The 14,305-nt window shown below is 40.5% G+C and overlaps 1 long non-coding RNA gene across 1 annotated transcript in view; it reads right to left on the bottom strand.

The window, feature by feature from the left end:
- Positions 1 to 12,339: 12,339 nt before the first annotated feature.
- The window catches only part of LOC144370620 (uncharacterized), a 70,698-nt gene continuing 68,732 nt past the window's right edge, over positions 12,340 to 14,305 (bottom strand). The window contains exon 4 of the long non-coding RNA XR_013430525.1: positions 12,340 to 12,917. This is a non-coding gene — a long non-coding RNA (uncharacterized LOC144370620). The remainder of the gene's footprint in view (positions 12,918 to 14,305) is intronic.

The raw sequence follows: 14,305 nt of genomic DNA, 5'->3' as shown, positions 1-14,305 counted from the left end.
GTACCCTTGAGGTAGACACAGCAGATCCAAATGGCACCTCAAGACGCCATGAACCCATCATGGCCAACTGCCCCATGCCACCAGGCGACTCAGAGAGCTGACAGAAGGCCCAGTACACACACTCTGCCGCTTTATTTTTTTTTTTATTATTTTTTTTTTAACATTTATTTATTTTTTCTTAGTTCTCGGCTGACACAACATCTTCGTTTGTATGTGGTGCTGAGGATCGAACCTGGGCCGCACTCATGCTAGGCGAGCACGCTACCGCTTGAGCCACATCCCCAGCCCACTTTAAACAGCTCTTTAAACCGCTTTAAACAGCTCTGCTGGACTCAGCCACACCGGCTAGTTCACCATGGCTATGGCAGCCCTCAAGAGGCACTGGAGAGCAGAATCTTCCTAACAGGTCACACGGCCTGCAAAGTAAATCACCAGGGGTGTCATTGACTCCTTGCAGAAGAAGCTCACAGCCTCTGATGCAGAAGACCCCGAGCGTTGTGAGCCTGCTGCACCAGGAGGCATGGGCAGGACCTCCCTTGTGGCTTGGGAGAGTGCCCCGAGCACAAGCGACACCTGCAAACTTGACCACCTTCCAAATCCCCAAGAAGTCTCAGGAGTACTAAAAAAATCAATAAAGTACAGATCATGTTCTCTGACTGCAACTCGATAAAAATTCATTTCCAAATCATTTGTGGGCAAATGGAGATATGCGAATGGGAAAGAGAACATATTTGAAACTAAATATGTAGGGCTGGGGATGTGGCTCAAACGGTATCGCGCTCGCCTGGCATGCGTGCGGCCCAGGTTCAATCCTCAGCATCACATACCAACAAAGATGTTGTGTCTGCCGAGAACCAAAAAATAAATATTAAAAATTCTCTCTCTCTCTTTCTTTCTCTCTCTCTCTCTCTCTCTCTCTCCTCTCTAAAAAAAAGTAATGAAAATGCTACTTATCAAAGTGCATGTGATGCTGTTAAAAAAGCACTTGAGAGAAAATTGAAAATTGATACCTTCAGAGTGACTGTTTCTGACAAGGGGAAAAATGGTAAAATTAATGACTGAGATGTCCTCCTCCAAAAATTAGGAAAAGAACAAGATAAAGCCAAGGAAAGGAGAGGGAGAAACCATTTTCATAAATAAGTGGATGTGAGTAGAAAATGAGTGGCGGAGTGACGGAAGGCTTGGGCAGGTCTGCCAGTCCAGCGCCTCTTCATCTGGGCCTTCTTCCTCCCAGGCTGTGGGACAGGACCTTCCTGTCTCCTGACCAGGACCAGGCCTCACTGAACTCCAGCTGGGTCTGTGTGCTCTACACATCCTGCTGTTACAGATCGAATTTGTCTCACAGAAAGGACCATGGAGTCCTAACTTGGAGCCCTGTGAAGGTGGCCTCATCTGAGCCTCTAGCAGGGGAGGTAAAGCTGAAAGGAGGCCATTGGCTGGCTCCTGCTTACATGGCTGCTGTCCCCACAGAAGTGAAACTGGATACAGGCGTGCACAGAGTGCAGTGGTCATGCAAAGACCAGGCTCAGGATCTGACCCCACAGGATATATGATAGCTTCAGCCTCAAGAAGCTGGAGCAGGTCTGGCAATATCCTTCCCATGGTTTCAGGGAGTGGGCCTGCTTCCCCCAGCCCTAGAGCAATGAGATGGTGCCATAGTTACCGCTGTTGACCGGTGACGAGTCCTTGCTTCCCCAATGTTGAAGAATAACACAAGAGTGCACGCCAAGGCAAGGTCAGAGTAGAAATTAGAAGTTTATTAAAGGACAGCAGAAAAGTCTTCTCCCAGAGAAAGAAGGGGACCCAAGAGGTGGAATCCGTGGAAGTGCGGTTGTTTCTCCTTTTTATAGTTTTGGTTATGGAATGTAAGGGGGAAAGGTTGGGACACAGGTGGGCCAAACAAGTAATCTGGGAAGGAAGGACTTCATTATCACTTCTTTGGGATGGGCTATCTTCAAATCTGTTGGGGCTCTTATGGGGTGGACTTTGGCCTAGGGCCTTTCTGGGACTTCATTAACATTCCATGAGTTGTCCTGTGTTTCCCGGGAATCATTCTCGGCATGGCCTCCATTTTAGATTTCACTCGATATGATATTAGACCCGATTTACCTAACTACACTGACTACCTAATTTTAAATCTGGCTTCATTCCCCCCTCTAATTTTGGGAACTCCTTACTACTGTAAGGAAGAGGGGCGAAGATCTTTATGGCTTCTTCAGGCTGAAAAGGGACAATGTGGGGCAAGCAATTTGGAGTCCCCCTTTAAAAATAGGGTCTATCGAGTGGTCCATAATAGAAGTCTGATTGAGAAGTAATAGACTGGAAGGCCATTTGAGTGATGGGTGGTCTATAGGAGAAACAAGAATTCATTAGTACTGGAACCAGATTAATGCAGCAATAAATGTCACAGCACAGGAATATGCAAATGAGTATGATGACAAAGACAGAGACTAACAATGTTTTCCACCAGGCAGTACTAGAGAACCAGGAGCTAAGATATTGTTTCTATGACAAAATTGCTGAGGACATGGCTTCTATCTGAGCATGTAAATGTTTAAGGATATTTGTCACATTACCAGAATTGTCAGGAATGTAAGCACAACATTTAACTTTTAGGGTTACATATGTCCTTTTCCTTAAGATACAGTTTAATAATTTAATGTCATCTGATTTTGCAAAATTCTTTTATTAGTATGACCTCTGTGTCTAATAAAGAGATCTTTAATTCTGTTACTTAGGGCTTGATAACCATACTAGCAAACACTAAGCCTACCTGTGTAGGTTAGGAATATCTGTAGGCCTCAAACTAAAAACTCTTCTGGCAGTTCCTTTTAATAGTTATCAGGCATTTTTGTCTGAGAATCTCTTTTGCAGCCTCCAGTTTACTTATTCTTGGAAGTTACATTTAACTATTATTATCATTTAAAATGCCCAGGAACAGCTGTGTTTTGGCTTTAACTGTCTTTGCTAGGTGTTTAAGATGAAGTAGTCAAACTGACTTGTTTCTATCTCTTGTTAACAGTCAGCTGAGTTTCCCTGGGAGTCCTGGGGGAACTTTACAGCAGCTTTTCAGTTCCACTAGTGCTGTTTGCCCTAAGATGGGTCCAGGCCTTGCTTGACCATGTGGCTTCCCTTGGAAGCATCAGGGATGTCTCCCTTTTATGATGACCCTCCTCTTCACAGCAAATGCACTGATTGGCTTTCTGTCCTCCAGTGGTCTCATTAATCTCCCTGATTAGGAGGTTATGTGGCCCAGAGTTGCAAAGCTCTTTGGAGACATCCCCTGTTTCCTGGATTCAGACTGACTCAGAAGGCAAGAGCCAAATATTGGTTTTCTTGGCCCTTTTAATTTAACTTTAATTTTAAAACTTAATCTTAAACATCCAGCAATTAAGTTTCAACAGCCTTATATTAAGAGTACTGGGCTTTAATATCTATCTCTCTATCCTGTAGGTGATAACTCCTTATCTTAAATTAACCCAGGTTGTGTGTTCTTAAATCAGTACCTCTGCAAAACACTAACAGGCAATCTTTAGACCATTTATAAGAAAACTACAAAATAAAATTAACAAGAGTAAAAACATTTAGTTCAAGCAATAGCTACCTCGATTTTTGGCAGAATTATACATTATAATCCCCTGTTTGAGATCCTAGTAATCTTGACAAAAATCAATTTTTGGACAGAACTTTAAATGTACTGAAATCTGGCCTACTTCTTTCGTAATTGTGAGATGGGACACAGAGTCTTATCTCAGGTAAGGCAGGGCTCTTCATAAATCTTAAGTACTGTAGTTCTGAAACTGATCTTTGCTTTTTAAACATCATTTTACAAAGCCTACATAAGTTGTTTAAGTTTACATGAATATTAGCTAACACAATATAATATCACAACTAAAACATGAATTAAAGAAAAGCTGAAAGCTTTTAACCTTTTATAGAAAAGTAGCAAAGTACTTTTGTGTTTTACAATAAAATCTTTACACAGATTAGGCTCTCATTAACTTAAAAATAATTTAAATTGTATCTTAGTATAAAAAGTCACATAGAAATTTACATATCTTATTGATAATAAGTCCAGTTATAGAACACAAATGATATAAATAAATCTCCAACATGTTTTTCTTTTAAGCCTAAAATTACCATACAACTGTAGGACACCAGCTTGATAAAATGTTCTTTCTAAAGCTTCTACCTTACAGACTTGTATACCTGGAAGATATGAACACATTAATAGCACCACAACTACATTGATGTTTTTACATTAACCAAGTTTAGCTTTTAAAGAAATAACATAGCACAATTTTCTAAAACATGTGTTTAACCAGCTGTTTAATTTCTTTAAGATTTCTTGCTCAAAAACTTACACTTATAACCAACTTACACAAACCTTCTTTATATCACTTACTTAAACCCTCTTAATTACTTAATTATATAGACTCTTATCCAGAAACACATTTTCCCTCTATTAAATCCATACCTAGAACCTTCTAGTTTCTCTTTTCACCTGTTAACCTCCTTCTGTTCACATTTTGAAACAATACTTGTAAATTTTTGAATTTAGGCAGATTATTTCATAGACATCAACATTTTATTAGGGCCTTTTTTGAACACCTAGAAAAACTTATAAGCTTAACTTTAAAGATGTCTTTACTTTTATCTGTTTACCTCATTTAAATTGAACCATTTGAATCATGTGAATCAAAGATATTTGGATCCATTTTTTAAATTTTTCATGAGCGCTCCTCATATATCTATCAATTGTCATATCACTGCATGATATATGGACATACACACACACAGACATACACAACACGTAACACAAGTGTAACACATAACACAATAGTAAAGGCCTTGTAGCTTTTTATCAGGTGAAATCTCATTGCAATGTTTAAAAAAAACTCCAGTTGATCAAAAATAGAACTTATCAGAAAAACATTAACATGTCTGTAGGATCAAAATCATGAGCTCAAAAAAAAAAAAAATACAGAATCTAAGAAAAGGCAAAAGTCCTAGAAAAAAATAACCGGCCAGTAATTAATAAATGCCATACCATTTACTTTTTGGTTTGGACTAGTTTGAGTTCCCATAAAAAGACACTTTTACTCTTTTTTTTTCCCTTGGGCCTCAGATCTGTCTCCTACTGAGCTCCAGGCTTCTTCTATTTGCATTTAAACTTAAATCCTGCCTGAGGTCTGGGAGGAGCAAGAAAAACTGGAATTCTGAGGAGAAGCCTTATGCCTAAGGCATTTTAACCTTAAGTCACAATTTTCAGGTTTGGATGTTGAAAATTATGATACAAGTTTAAGATACAATTCTCAAAATTTTATACCTTCACATTTTCCTACACTAGAAAAACCTGCTCACACAAAACTGAAAATAGGATCTCTACCATCAAAAGAAATTTCTTTAGGATAATTAAGCCATATCTTTTGTTCTGAAGTTTCTAAAGTAGTATTAAGTTACATTAAATCTCCTGAAAAAAATTTCAAAAGAGAACCACACGCTACCATGTATATCCAAAATTAAGCTTTAAAAATTTGCAAGACTGTTGCTATTTAATGTCATTTTAATAAGCCAGACCAACGTTCCAATTCAACACTTTTTTTTTCTAAATCCTACACACTGAGAACAGATACCACATCCTAATTTACTATCCTTGCCCAAGTTAATGCACTGGTACACCTAGTGAAATTTTCTCAGGCTACCCTGTTCAAAAACTGATGAAAAAAAAATAAAACTAAATGATTGGGAGTTACTTGCCAACTTGGAAGTGGAGTTCTTTAATTTTCCATCCTAAGTATTTAGCATGAACTATCTGAAATCACAAACTAAACAATTACCTAAACCCAACTTTTAACTGGAAGATTATGCAATGCTTCAAACTCATTTAGATATTAGATTGTTACAATGAAAAATCATCTTTTCGATACACATTTAGTCAAGATAATCCCCAAGAAACAATCTATAATAACCTTTAAAACAGACAGAGCAGATAAGAGAAAAATCTCTCCAGGTTTTTAACTCCCATTTAATTATGACTTCTACATCAGTGGCACCATAGATTTCCGCACGAGTGGACCAGATGTATTCACATAGGGGCAACTACAGGTGTAAAATCAAGAGTCTCAGTGTGACGACTTTATTGCATTCAGTGTCCCTTTTTTTTTTATTTTTAAGTAGACAGAGATGGAATAATCCTTACAGTTCAGGGAAGAAATGAGGAGGTTCCCCAAAGCAAAATGGCTTTGGCAGCTGCTGGGAGTCCCTCAGTCTCTCCTTTTACTTATAGAATTAGCTCCTTTGGTTAGGTCCAAACCCAGGCAATCTGGCATATCTCCTAACTTTCCAGTAGTCATTTTTTTATCTGCCTTAGGTCTTGAAGAGGGAAGGGGTTATGTACTTTGATCGGCCCAAATTCTCCTACTGGCATCTCCTGGAGAGGTAATATATTTGGTTTGACTGTTGGGGCAGACACAGAGAGGCCAGCAGATGGAGATTTTGTGGGTCCTCCTGATTCTTTTTCCTCAGTGAATCCCCAAGATTTTCTCTCTTCATGGCAGACATCATAGGTAAGTCTACTTTACACTGTTGGCATAATTTAGGATTTTCCCTTAGAGCAAAGAAAATCTGAACATACAGCACCTCACACCAATTCCTTTTTTTTTTTGTAAATTTTATCAAACTGTAAAATTGTATTAAAATTGATATTTCCCTCTGGTGGCCAGGTTTCACCATCAGAGAGTTTGTATTGAGGCCAGGCCAAGAAAATGAGGCACTTTTTCTTGAGCGTCTGAGGGTCAAATCTATCCCAATTTTTAGTACACTTCTAGTGGTGCACCTGGTGTATTGGAGAGAGAGAAGCTCCTATCGGAGTGAGAAAAAAACAGGACTCAGGCGCCCATGCTGCGCCAGAGAAAACTATTCTCATTAGGGATGTCTCCCTAAACATGAGCTTCCTAAATGATCCAGAAAACCCGTCTCTCACCTTGCTTTGCCAAGGGGTTTCTGGTCCCCTTTAGAAAAGTGCTAGGGTCTCAGTTTGCCCTGTTCCAGAGACCCTGGGAGGATTCAGACTTAAGGGCATTACTGCTTATCCTCCCGGCCACTAAAAACGCATTGCAAAAGAGAATCATGCACTCTTTTATTGCCTTTGCTCTGTAGACTAAAGGAACTGCCTAAGGGTTAAGGGATATCTACTGGTTGTAAGGTAGCGCTTTCTATCAGAGTGATTTCCAAAGGAGTTGATTCTAAAAATGCCTCTCTAGCAGCTTAAAGAGAACACATAGGGGCGGTAAAACAGACTAGTGAAAGTTACCTATGAACCTTAGGGAACCTGGGCAGATTTTACTAATTATCTCATGCCTTTCTCTCAGTCCTACAACCTGAATTGCTAACATTTCAGACCTTTGAAGGAAGGGGAGCATTCAGGAGGGAATGGATGCAGATTTGGGAGTGTTGCATAGCCCATATGGAAGCAAATGTAATCAGGGCTTTCCCTAAGTGCCATTCATCTATTGATCACCTTAGATACCCCTGAGGGCTGTCGGGAGGGGGCTCAAAAGAAAGGAACCTTAGGAATACATCTGAGTGTAGCCCAGATCAGAATTCCTCAGTTGTTCCAAACTCGTTCCTCCACCTCCACCCATCGAGGCAGATCGGGATTTGGGACACTGTGTACTGACGCCAATTGCTTTGAGGGCCCAGACAGAAAAGTTGGAAGTGGCTTTGGCAGAACCCAACATGCTTGCTCTGTATTGAACAGGTGATTGAGAGCTGCCTAGGCCAGGAAACCTCTTACCCGAGTCTTGAAGAGTGGCGGCTGCACTAATTGCATTTAAGTAGTCATCGGGTGCCCACCTCACCCTCCAGAAAGAAAGAGAAAGATACACATCAGATAGACATGGGGTGCGTGGAGAGGGCTTACCTCGGTGTAGAAGAATCTCCGAGATTGGACCTCAAATATATTACCGCTGTTGACTGGTGACGAGTCCTTGCTTCCCCAATGTTGAAAAATAACACCAAAGTAGCATGCTGAGGCAAGGTCAGAGTAGAAATTAGAAGTTTATTAAAGGACAGCAGAAAATATTTCTCCCAGAGGAAGAAGGGGACCCAAGAGGTGTATCCATGGAAGCGCGGTTGTCTCCCCTTCTTATAATTTTGGTGATAAAATGTAGGGGGAAGGGTTGGGACACAGGTGGGACAAACAAGTAATCTGGGCAGGAAGGACTTCATTATCACTTCTTTGGGATGGGCTATCTCCAAATCTGTTGGGGGCTGTTTCCTCTGTTCCATTAACATTTCTTTGGGGTGGACTTTGATCCACTTTGCATTGAGTTTGCTGTATGGTTGTAGATAGTATATACTTGCTGTTGCTGAGGACAACATTTCTCAGAGATCTCTTTGTCTATGTTAGGCTGTCTGCTCTGCTCTGACCCATGTTGATGCAGAAAGTTTGAGTTTCAGAGGTCTCAGCCTATGGGAAGCCAGCTCCAATGCTCTGGTCATGAGGTGAGAAAAACTATCATGGAAGAAGGGTAGTTTGCAAGAAGCCTCTAAACTCATGGCTTCTATGAAGCAGAAAGAAAGGAGGACAAAGTGACAAAATATAATCTCCAAGGACATGCCCACAGTGACCTCCTTCTTCCAGACACGCACATTCTCCATTTACCAACCAATGCAGCACTTCTTCAAAATTATGAATCCACCCAATGGATTTATTCATGGATTATGGCACAAATCTCATAATGTAATAATTTCACCTCTGATTATTCTCACATTGACTCACTTCAGCTTTTGAGGTACACTGAACTCCAAAATTTTACATGCCACCCATGATCCCCCAAAGCTATTAACATCTCACCCTGGAAAATGTGTGCAGTATATTTCCAGTAGATGCCCAAATCTGAATAGTTTTAGCATTGCCCCAAACTGCAAGTTCAGAGTCTCTTCTGGGACTCAAATTAGACTTTTGGTTTTCAGACCTTGTAGGAATCAAAATCAATTCATGTATAACTAAGGTACAGTGGCACAGAGTAGGTATTTCCATTCCAAAGGGAGAAATAGACACACAGAAAGTAAAGCTGGCTATGATCAAAACCTAAATGTAGTTGGGCTAACAAGTCCTCTTTCCCCATGCTCAACATCTGGGCACATGTTGTGGACAGTGGGCTCCAAAGGACTTGGGCAGCCCTGACCCATGTCCTCTCACATAGGCTAACTGTATCCTTAGCCAGAAATCTCCTGACATATAGTCCACATTGCCAGCATCTCTTAGTCTCAGGGGTCACTACTGAAGCTTCAACTTCCTTCTACAACTACACACACGACCCTCTCAGGGCCTACTTACATGAATTCTCACTTTGTTACACTTTACCTTCCAGGCCGACCTTTGCAATCTTGTGGAAGCCTTTATGACCATCTAACTCCAGGATCCTGCATTTCTGCAGAACCAGCACCATATGCTGGAAGCCACTGTCTGCCCCCATCTCAAGCAGTAGCCAAGCCTCTGAGGACCATGGAAGGGGCAAGTTTTGTGTGGCTGAGTGAGCATGGAGAACAAACTTCCTAGTAGTTTCTCTTCTCAGTAGAATTTGTATATTCATATCTTGTGAACATGATTTGTGAATCTGGCCAATTCCTGAAATGACCTTAAGCTACTTCTCTACTGTGTCTGTGTAATTTTTTAGAATCTCTTTGGTGACTGTAATGCATTAACAACCACAATTCCTGAGGCTCAGAATCACTCCCGCTTTTCTGACCAAAATGCAAGCTTACACTCTTCCTTGTGCTCCACCTTCTCCCAGTAAACATGAATAAAAGCTGCTAGAAACATCCATATCACTGCTTGAATGCTGTGCTTCCTTGACATTTACTCCATCAGAGTAATGAGTATATCACCTCTAAATTTAGCCACAGGAATGTAATAGGAAATATGCATAAAGTAGACAATATCTTTGCCAGAATGTAACATAAATATCTTCTACTAACTTTTCCAGCAGAATCCTCCTCCTGTGCAAACTCATGAGCACAGTGTTTCCTAGCAACAATCCTATCAGCATTTTGTTCTTTAGAGCTTCTACCAGAATCACATGATAAGTTCACTAACAATGTTCAGAGCTTTTCCAGCTTACATCTCCAAATTATTTAAAGTATTATCCCAATTATCAAAGTCCCCACAACTTTCTGAACCAAATATTCAGGCAAGTAACTGCAAACAACTCACCTGTTGACACCTATTTCTATTCTAGGTGGCTTTTTTTTGTCTGTATGAAAGAGATGACTAGAATAATTAGAGGAGGAAAAATTTATCTTTCTTCGATTCAAAGGTAATTCACAGTCAGCTGTGTTCCTAACTCTGGGCACAATATGAGGCCAAACGTCCTGTCAGAAGAATGTTGTTTAAGAAAGCAGCTCAGGCATGGCCACTTGGAAGCACAGAGCCGGCAACTCACCAGGCACAAAATGGAAACCCCTCGACACATTCACATAGAACTACTTCTTCTAGCCAATAACTACCAGCCTACACTTGTCTCTTGTTTAATCCTATGCATGCATTAAAGCTCCTATAACTCATCTTTTCACCTCAAAACTTTCTTGCAAAAAAAAGTAGAGTCTTGACAATGCATAAAACAATGCAGCAGTGTGACCATTCTTCCTGGTATAGTCTGTCAGAAATTATTCACTTCTTTTGGTTTCAAATGCTTCATTAATATCCAGTCATTTTTTTCTTGTAGAGAAATGTTTTACTAAATCCTATTTAAATTTTCCAATTTGTCTGTGGATACTTTTTTCTAAAACTCATATGAGGTCTTGGCTCAGTGTGTAAACTAATAGTAATTGTCCCTACTTCTGAGTAGAACATGATGAGGTCAGTTAAATTCAATGAAGAAAGTCCATATGAATTATTCAATTATTTCTTTAGTGGATAATGAAGGCTTGACCTGTGTGCAAGTCCACAGAACTCTAAGTACATTTGATCACCACCTTCTGGGAGAAGCATATGTTACTGGAAGAAAATAGAGTAGCAATAAAAAGTCGTGAGTGTTGGGTGGTGTGATGTTTGCACTGTGGGAATGTGCCTGAGGAACTTTGATACCAGACAGTTGAGCTAAATAGAGTCGTAAACCTATAACAGAGGTTCATGCTAATAAAAAGCAGGTAGGGTACAACTTTATCTGAAAATCATCCCTAACACATTGAGAAGCTGTCCGAAAGTGAAAAATGTAATTGCAGATGTGGACTAGTAGTAATGCAAAATAAAACCATTCCATGAGCACCTTCAACTCTTGTCATTGTCCAAATATCCCTGTGATTGTCTTCTCTGTTTGTTAGTTCCTAACATATGACACAGTAAAAGTGAAAGATGGTCGACCACCTCTGTGCAGAAAAATGAGGCCCATGAAATTGTGCTGCTCAGTCTGATGATCTGTGCTGTTCTCCCTGTAACATACAATAGCACCCAACTCTGGCTGTCTTGTACAGAGTTTGCCCAGGATCATGGGTGCTAGAAACCTTGACTCCTCCATTGCGGAGTTGGCAGGGTGTGTAGCATAAATCTGCAATGCACGACAGCTCTTAATCTCAAATGAGCAGTGACTGCCAGTTGACCTCTGAGGACATTTGGGTTTATTCAGTACCTGCAGTTTTCATGTCCTCAGTCTACTTTGTGTATCTGCAACTTGAAGGTGTAGCCCATTCATCTACAGGGTGATCTGGTTTAAAAGCAATGATGGCACTGTCACTGAGTTGACAGAAGCACTTGTTGTAGAAATTTAAAATAATTATGAGGGAGAAACCAGAAGAATTCCTCTGACTAGTTAACAATTGAAATATTTTTGTCTGCTTAAAAAAGTTAAGAAGAAATGTTTTCTTATGAGGGTACTCAATTTTAGGAATTGGGAGAGAGATTCTAAGCGGTGGGTGTATTCCATCAGGTAAGAGAACATCTGGCCTACCAATGGCATTGTAGGAAAGCCTTGCCCAACTGACATGTTTTGTCTTTCAAAATTAATGCTTAATGGTACATGTCATCCAACTTTGTGACATGGAACTAACTCGTGCATCAGTGTGTGATAGTACAAAAGTCAGAACAAGGTTGTGTGGAAATCCAGTCTGGCTGTAGAATGTTCAGTCACCTTCTTGGCTGTGGAAATGGAGACTGTCCCAAGAGTTGGATCAGAGTGAAAACTCCAAACCCACCCTCCATTCTCTGAGCAGGGATAGCCTTTATTTATTGGACAAAAAGGAATCAGCTGAGATTGAGAGATTGCCTGGCCTTTCTAACAGTAGTCTAGTGCCGCAGTATGGCTGGGCACAAAATAACCGAGCTGCCAAACAGCCTTGTAGGTTCAAACAGCAACCTTTATTCCCAAACTCTCACCAGCACTCTACCCACACTTCCCAGGAACACACTGCCTCCACTGAGTTCCATGTGCCAATTCTCCCAGAACCCTGGGAGAACTCAACAGGGACTCCAAAGTAGCAGGCTTGAAAGGCAGAAGGATCCACCCTAATCCCAGCAGGATTTGTCCTAATCACAGAGCCACCCTAATCCTGGAGCAGGGTCACCATTTAACCATTCCCTCTGGCAAAAATGCCAGGCATCATTTTGACTAAACTGTGGCTCTCAACAGTCTAGTAGGTGACTAGCACCACCATGAGAGGAAAATGCAGCCATGTTGTGTCCTCTTGTTCCCATGCACAGAAGCCACACAGGGTGGCACATATATCTGGCTTGTTTAGTTCTTGATCTCAGATGCAGAGAGATTCTCTTTCACAGCAGTCAGCCACTGCAGAACTTGGGTGGTCTCCATATAGAGCATGTCTCCACCTTGAACTTTGTTACTTTGGGGAAGTTTGAGTTCCCTGATGGGCCAGTCCAGGTGGTGAGTTCATTTCTGTGGCAAAGGAGGTGGAGCCTGCAAATGAGAAGGAGTAGAAAAATCAGAGTAAGAAAGACACTTCCAGGGAAAAAAATATTTTGTTCATAATATTCTCTACTGGGTGCTTCCATCTTGCCCTCTGTCAGAGATAGCTGCTCAGGTATATTTATTCATAGTTCAAAGCTAGTTGAGGGCAAGTCTCAACAAATATTCAACAAGCCTTAGCTTAATTCAACAATCCTTAGCTGAGCAAGAACCTCATTCCCTTGGTGCTGCAGTGCTCTGCTTTCAACCTGTGATGGGCTGAGTTCTCTGCTGCTTGGTACTGATCCTCGTCAAGGACAACTGGTGTATTTGATGACAAACACCCCACCTGAGGATTACTAGGCCAGACCCAATGTGAATACTCATGTCCCACATGTTAGAAAGGTCTTCCTCCTATTGAGATGAAATGGAATGTTTTTGAGAAATAGAAAGCTGCTCTACTCCAGGTTCTTCAATATAGAGAATGTGAAGCAAAGCAAAGCATAGAGTACAAAATCATGGAAACATGAACCTCAGCATTCTCATGAGGGCACACATCATGGAACAGTTTCATGGTCAAAGTCATGGTGCTATCAAACTGTTGACAACTTACATAACTTCATTGCTGCCCTGTTTCTGGTCTGGTCACATTTCCTCCTGTAAAGCCCAATTCTGCTTTCTATGTAAATACAACATGCACTCTTTCTTACATCAGTTCCAATCCACTGTGATTTACGCTTTATAGTCATTTTAGATGTTTTCTTTTCATTCTGCAGGATTTTCAAACTTTAGAATTCCATCAGACTGTTAAGAGAATTTTTATAAGGCCTTTCCTAATTGATCTAACCAATCTTATTGAACCAATCTTGTTGAGCAACAGCTTTTAAAGATTTTAATATATCATTAATGAGGGAGACAAGTCTATATTATAATAGTTGGAAGATTCATCTATACATGTGAATTATTGAAGTCAGTGTATTTGAAAATGAATGCCAAACTTTTCTTCCTAGTAGGGGAGGGAAGACCACTGAAACTTCCTGGATAAACTTTATTTCCTGTCTCTCCATGAGAGTTATTTGGAATTTCTAGGAGGAGTCACAGACTTTTCACATTGTGCCACATGTACTTTATCTTGACTTTTCCCTATTTACACTTTTCCCAACAGAAGAAAATACTCCACTCTTAATACTGTCAGGACAACATATTATTGGCCAGCCTCCAAGTGTGCTTCCCAAATTTTGGAGGTTTATATACATTGGTTTGAAAAATATTTCAAAATCCTTTCATATAGGAGGTAGTCAATAAACCATGTTAAACTAATATATCACGGAATATGGGGATGGAAAAGAGGCTTCATTCCATGTCTAATCCCTGAAAGTTGCTATGGAAGCTACTGGAAA

Source organism: Ictidomys tridecemlineatus, chromosome 14, assembly GCF_052094955.1.
Source record: "Ictidomys tridecemlineatus isolate mIctTri1 chromosome 14, mIctTri1.hap1, whole genome shotgun sequence".
In the NCBI taxonomy this organism is placed as follows: domain Eukaryota; kingdom Metazoa; phylum Chordata; class Mammalia; order Rodentia; family Sciuridae; genus Ictidomys; species Ictidomys tridecemlineatus.
The sequence above is the reverse complement of the archived record's forward strand: the minus strand, read 5'-3'. Positions and strand labels throughout refer to the sequence as shown.